Raw genomic sequence first — 6,466 nt, forward strand, 5'->3', positions numbered from 1 at the left:
TGTGTGTGTACGCCTTTGCTGTAATGTATGCGTGACTATATGTGTGTATGTGTCAGAGAGTGCGACTACGATCCCCATAATTTGTTGACAATTGACATCAGACCTATAATTACAGCAGCACTCCAGATCACACCGTAAGCCGTGAAGGAGGACACACGGTTGTTTCTGTCACTGTCCCTTTAAAACTCAATTAACCCGGACAAACTCAATACAGCACAAGAGGAAAATGTGAAGCACACAGCAAACACACACACCCAGAACAACAGTGCATGAACTCACAATCACAGCAAGAGGCCTGTAGTTAAAGAGGAAAATGAGTGTAAGTGTGTTTGAGTGTTGATTGCATTGTTGGAGGACAGCCTTTGACAAACACATGGAGACTGTTTGACTGGCCGCCGCAGCTCCCCTGTGTTTAACACATCCTTCTACCTGACTCCGAATGAGTCACACCTCACCTGAACAGCTCAGTGACGCCACTCATCTGAGACAAAATGACGACTTACACACACACACAAACACGCTGGTGGTTGGTGGCGATTTAGCCGCAACCTAATTACACAGGAAGTCAAAGGAGCAAAACCTGTAATCATTAATGCAACTCCTTACAACAAAGAACAGAGAGAAGTCTGACCTCTGAGACAATAACACACAGATTCTGAACCTGCGACCAGTCGAAAACAAAAACACATGCACACCCATTTTATCTCCCGTGAGTCAGTGGCTCAGACCTACAGCGACATGACTCATGAAAGCCTGATAAAATGAGCACAGAAATGCAAGCTCGTGGTCACATACACAAAAACACAAGCTTACAAAGATCCTTTTACTGAAACAAGAAACAGAGTTGCCTTTGACCTGACAGCTGAATTGGGTACATATTGATGCACACTGCATTACAGCTCATCCTGTTCAGACAAAATTCTTATTTTCCTCCATAACACAGTGGACATTTACTTTATTTACATAAACTGTAGCTTACATACACCTTGCATAATCTGCAAAATGTTAATTATTTTACCAAAATAAGAGGGATCATACAAAATACATGTTGTTGTTTTTTTTATTTAGTAGACCTGAATAAGATATTTCACATAAAAGATGTTACATATAGTCCACAAGAGTAAATAATAGTTTAATTTATAAAAATGCCCTGTTTAAAAGTTTACATACACTTGATTCTTAACACTGTGTTATTACCTGAATGATCCAGAGCTGTGTTTTTTTGTTAATAGTTTTTTGATAGTTGTTCATGAGACCCTTGTTTGCCCTGAACAGTTGAACTGCCCTCTGTTACAGAAATCATTCAGGTCCCACACATTTAAACCCTTTCCAACTGAGGGACTCATATGCGCCTATTACAGAAGGTTCAAACGCTCACCGACGCTTCAGAAGAAAAAACAATGCATTGAGAGCCAGGGGTGTAAATTTTTTTGTGTACATTTTTCTTATTTTGCCTAAATATCATATTTTCTTCATTTAGTACTGCACTTCAGAAGCTACAGAAGAAACTTACATGTTTCCCAGAAGACATCATAAGTTAAATTAACCCTTATCCTCAAATTCCAAAAGTTTTCACCCCCCTGCTCTTAAAGCTTTGTGTTTCCTTCTGGAGCATCAATGAGCGTTTAATCCTTCTGTAATAGTTGCATATGAGACTCTCAGTTGTCCTCAGTGTGAAAAGATCATACAGTCATTGTTGGAAAGGGTTCAAATACACAAAAATGCTGAAAAACCATAGGATTTGTGAGACCTGAAGGATTTTCCTGAAGAACAACGGCCAGTTAAACTATTCAGAACAAATCAAAATTCTTTTGTGGAAATGTCTTTACTGTCACTTTTGATCAATTAAATGAATCCTTGCTGAATCAAAGTAGTACTTTCTAAAATAAATAAATAACTTACCAACCTGTTACTTTTGAATGGTATATGTTACTAATGTTTTAGCAATGTAAAGCACTTAACCGGTCAGTGAAGCTAACTGAACCTGAGAAATCTGAGAAATCAGAGAGAAAAGTGTCAGAAGCAGCACAGAACCCCACACACATAGACGACAACTGCCCCACACACTGAACAAAGTCATTACGCCCTAGAATAACAGCAGCCTGACACACTCCGGCAGACAGTCAGAGTCAGGGTGTGTGTGTATGATGGGTGGCAGAATGCCGCTGACAGCTGAATTTACAAATTGATTCTAATTGACAAACACAAAGAGGAACACACAAGTTAAAGCAAATGGTTACAGAGAACACACACAGAGATTATTCAAAGGCTAAAGATCAGAAATACAGATATTTCATGAGTTTTCATATTCTCAGATGTGATATGGATGTGCTGTCTGTAACAGAGGGGCTTGAGAATGTGACTCACAAGATCCTTCAGTGGACTGATTAAAGAAAGATAATATGAAGAGTTCAGATGCAAAAACCTCTAAGTACGTCTGATGTTTTTCTTTAAAATAAGCATTTCTTACTGACTACTACAGTATGTATAGGTTTCTATGTAAGTACTGGTACTTCTGAATGGGTTTAGGCTGGTATTTAGTGCATTTGAAGTGAAAGTACTTGATTAACTTATAGTATGTGTGGAGACCATTCACTCAGTATCGTTATCTCATTTCTGTCGAAGATGGCTTTCAGAGGCTTTTGCATTGGAACTCTTCATATACACTCTTAAAAATAAAGGTTGTTTATTGGCATCTGTGGTTCCATGTAAACCCTTTAGCATTCTTAGAACCTTTCCATTCCACAAAAGGTTATTTGGATTATTAAAATACTTTTTACACTAAGAACAAAAATGGTTCTTTAAGAACTGTTCACTTGATGATTCTTTAGTGGCATTGTTAAGGAAACCTCCTTTTTGAAACATTAGAGCGGGTATTTCAAATAAAGGTAGAGTGGGAGAAGTGGAGAAATCTCAAAAGAATAGACACATGAATGAGAAACGGCTGCTTAATAGTTTTGAGATATGAACAAACAAGCTCCTCTCAAACTTAATCAAAATGCTTGAATCGTCATAAAAAAAAAAAAAAAGTAACATACTTATCTGCCATAATTTCCGAGAGTGAAACTCTCTCAGAATAGCATGTAGGTGTGTCTCAACATGAATACACACAGATAAGGAGGACTGGAGGCTCCGCATGTTTTGGCATAAAAAAACCTCATTCACCCCCTGGTTTTCCCTGCTGAGAGGTGCGGTAGACTTGTGATAATGTTATCACTAAACGCTGTAGTATTCACTGGACGACTGCCAAACAATGGTGTGTGTGTGTTGAAAGTGAGTGTGATTTTGCTTTCCTCTCCGTAGGCCAGTGGCGCATTACTGCAGTATGCATGTTCTTATGTGAACGTTTATATTTTTAGCATGTGTTGCCGTGCTTGTAGAAAGTGTCGTTCCGCATATGTGTGTGTGTGAGCGGTGGTTCTGTCCTTGTGCGTGAATCTTTGTGAAACATGAGTCACTCCAGCTATCCCAAACTGGCAAACGTAAGCAGCGTCACCTGTCGCCCTGCGGCCCGCAGACAGCCAGCTCCTCAGCAGCTGAGGGTCACTGGTTCAGCGGGCGTCTGCCACACACTTGCCACATTCCCTTTTAACGACCGCCATTGTTTTTCTTTCTCTTTTTTCTGGCCTTGTGTGCTGTAACTCAACTCCTTCACAGCTCTCATCTTTTCATTTCAATCCTCTCTCTCTCTGCTGCTATCCCTCACACACACTTTACTGGCAGTGAAAGCTGTGCACACGCACACACCTTTCTCTCTCCCTCCCTCTCTCGCTCTCTTTAACCATTATGCACCACAGTAGGGATCAACTTTCAATTTAGCGTGTCCTCTAGTTATCACTACAGAGCTCAGATTATAAACACATGTAAATACACAAATATACACTAATGCGGATCATTGTGGATTATTACAGTAAAATATGTAATCAGTAAGATCAGACTGGAAGAGTGGTATTGTTTGGAATGGTTAGCACAGGCTGGCATATATTTGAGTAAAACTTAGCAATTATCTGATTTTATGGTAGTGACTATAAGGTACACTCTATCTATGCCCGTTTAACAAAATGTCATTGTGAGTTGAGTCGCTCACTGATGTACCTGGTGATTTTTGAATAACTTCAAATGTGGTTTATAATCTCACAAAAAAAAGAAAGAAGGAAAGAACAAAAAAATAGTGATATTGTTTGGAATTACCAGAACAGATTGGAATATATTTGAGTAGAGTTTTGAAATAAATCAAACTTACAACAGCGATTAGTGAATTTACAATTATAAATCTGCCCAGTTGTCAAAACGCTGAACAGTTGACATGTCATAAATATTGAATAATGTGTAATGGACACTTTTTGCAAATGGGGTAAATAATGGGTGTTTTTTTAACTAAAGTAACAGTGTAAAATACAACCCAGGCTCATCGAAAATACATGCCTCTATATACATTTCTGCAACACTGTAATTACATACCTTACTGCATGTTTCGCTGCAGTTTTTAAAGAGAAATTTCCAGACAGTAGCGCAAAAATACACGTTCAATGCATGACCGTGCCACCTTTTTATTACACTGCATGTATTGCTGCGTTTTTATTCCGCCGCTTCGTACCGTATTGCGGCTGTTCAGAATTCCAATATCCAGGGAGTGTTGCTAAAAGTTAATGCTCTATCGTGTTGGAAATATCCCCTTCACCAAACCCAACTCTAAACCTAACCGATAGTGTCAACAAATGCAAAACACATTTGTTGATGCAGCCGTGCTATTTTAACTTCCTTATGCTGATTTGAACTGTTTTTCAACAGAACCATAGTTAAGTACATCTCTGTACTGCGTGAGCTACCAAACAAACCCACTGTCTATAAAAATCCACAGATATAAAGCTGTATATGTAATGACAATGTTCAAAAGTATGAGTTTTCAAATCGCGCAGGCTGTTAAAATTGTTTTGAACCCGCAATATAATATTCTGTATGTAACTGTGTGAAAATTAGGCTTTATTAATCAAAACTTCTGTGGCAAGAAATAACAGTTGTCAGAGTTTTACTGCCTCTAGTGTTAATTTCAACTGGAAACTGCAGTGATTTGTACTTATATCCACACAGCGATTTGATTGGCTATTTGGGATATCAGTTCATTAAAAATCACTTTTTAATAACATTTTGAAAACCGTAACAAAAGGACGTCCCTTGCCAAGACAATCCATTTTGTAGCAAACTTTAAGTTAATTTTAGCAAATGTTCAACAGAAATTTGCCACTGAAGCATTTCCCTTCTAAAAGGATTAGCATTAGTGACAGATCATCATTTAATTTAACAACTATTACTAAACACCGAAAAAAAAAAGGACAAATGAAAGTACCACATTACAACCACAATGGAAAAATGCCACTGTTCTGCTGAGCTATTTGTGGTTACCTTGTGGAATTATATTCCAAGTTAATTTGTGGCAGATGTTTTTTTACAATGTGTTTTTGCTAAAGCACCAGTGATAACACCCTCTCAAGGTAAATTCAGGCAAAATTCTGAGACTTAAACGAAACATAACTAAGAATTTGTTTTCACAGTTATAAAACTATTGTGTAATGTCTGAGCAAAAAATAAAAATTATTATTATTATTATTATTATTATTTATTTTATATATGTACCATGGTAATTCAGATCTTAAATGTGACCCTGGACCACAAAACCAGTCGTAAGTAGCATGGGAATATTTGTAGCAATAGCCAACAATACATTGTATGGGTCAAAATTATTGATGTTTCTTTTATGCCAAAGATCATTAGGATATTAAAATCATGTTCCATGAATATATTTTGTACATTTCCTACCGTAAATATATCAAAACTTTTTTGATTAGTAATATGCATTGCTAAGAACCCTCAGATTCCAGATTTTCAAATAGTTGTATCTTGGGCCAAATATTGTCTTATCATATGATGTATGGATCTCAATTTAAAAAAAAGACCTTATGACTGGTTTTGTGGTCTGGGGTCACAAATACCATGGTATATGAATATGGCAATCATTCAGTACCATTGTAATACCATCTGATGCCACTTTTTTAATGTTAATACAGCGATTTTATGGATTTTTACCATTTAGTCAAAAAACATAATTTCAAAATAAAAGAGAAAACCTTTAGCATAGCATGAGCACGCTAGTGTGTTGGTCTACCAGAAGCTCACAGAGACAATAGAACTGCAATACCTGACCCTTGACAGGCGCTCTATTCCTACCTCATTGGTCAAAGGTCAGCAGCCCTTCACACCAATTTTAGAACCAATAAAACTGAAACCAAATCCATGACTCAAGGTGAAACAGAAAAAGGCCAAGGAAGATGACAGAGATAAATGTTGACAGTTCAAAACTCTTCGGCTTAAACTTCTGTTGTCTTTTTAGTTGTGAATCACTGACACCTGTGCCAGCAACAACTGCTCCAGGAATCAATAGCTACTAGTTTTGTTGGTATGTGCATAT

Source organism: Labeo rohita, chromosome 16 (genome assembly GCF_022985175.1).
Source record: "Labeo rohita strain BAU-BD-2019 chromosome 16, IGBB_LRoh.1.0, whole genome shotgun sequence".
Lineage (NCBI taxonomy): Eukaryota > Metazoa > Chordata > Actinopteri > Cypriniformes > Cyprinidae > Labeo > Labeo rohita.